The following is a 714-nucleotide window of genomic DNA, read 5'->3' as shown; positions in this document are numbered from 1 at the left end:
GGGCCAGACCCAGAGCAGTGACTGCGCGCCTGTCGGTCTAGTTTGCGTTTCTGCTGCTGGATCGGAGCCAGGAGCCCCTTGCTGAGCGGTACCAAGACCCGCAGACAACCAACAGCCTTCACAGGTAGGGTAGGGAGCTGAGACCCGGGGAGACCTGGCTCTGCGCCGCCCCTTCCTCCTGGACACAGACATTGCTTCGACCAAAACTCACGGCCCTCCGGCTTCTGTGTCAAGCCACGATCGCTCTGAATATCTCTGCCAAAAAATAAAGTCGCTAGCTCTGGGCTCGCGGAGGAGCTGTTTCCATGGGCCGATCGCCGCAGAGTTGTTCTGTGTTGCGCGGGACGTGGGGGCAAGCATGGGCTGGTTTCACCTGGACCGAACCTGCCCCCTGCCCGTGTGCAGGGAGTCCCAGGAGCCTCCTCCCAAGGGGTCACATTCTTGTCTTCCTCCACTCTCAGCAAAGCCCTTTCTGGTGCTGATAGCTGCAGAACGGAGACCTGTTCAGTCCAAGGGGCTCAGCCCCAGGTGCCCGCAGGCTGCCAGGGGGCTCCTCTTCCTCTCTGCCCTCGGGTATTTTATGGTGCAGCCCATGTCTTCAGGGAGGCTCCAGTACCTGCTTTCCAGGTGGGGACCCCTGCGCAGCAGCTGCATGCGAAAGGAACCAAACTGCACTGCAGCAGCCAGCGCTCGGGCCCGTCTCTACTTCCAGCC

This window comes from Alligator sinensis, unplaced genomic scaffold (assembly GCF_000455745.1).
Source record: "Alligator sinensis unplaced genomic scaffold, ASM45574v1 scaffold2241_1, whole genome shotgun sequence".
Classification (NCBI taxonomy): Eukaryota; Metazoa; Chordata; order Crocodylia; family Alligatoridae; genus Alligator; species Alligator sinensis.
The sequence above is the reverse complement of the archived record's forward strand: the minus strand, read 5'-3'. Positions refer to the sequence as shown.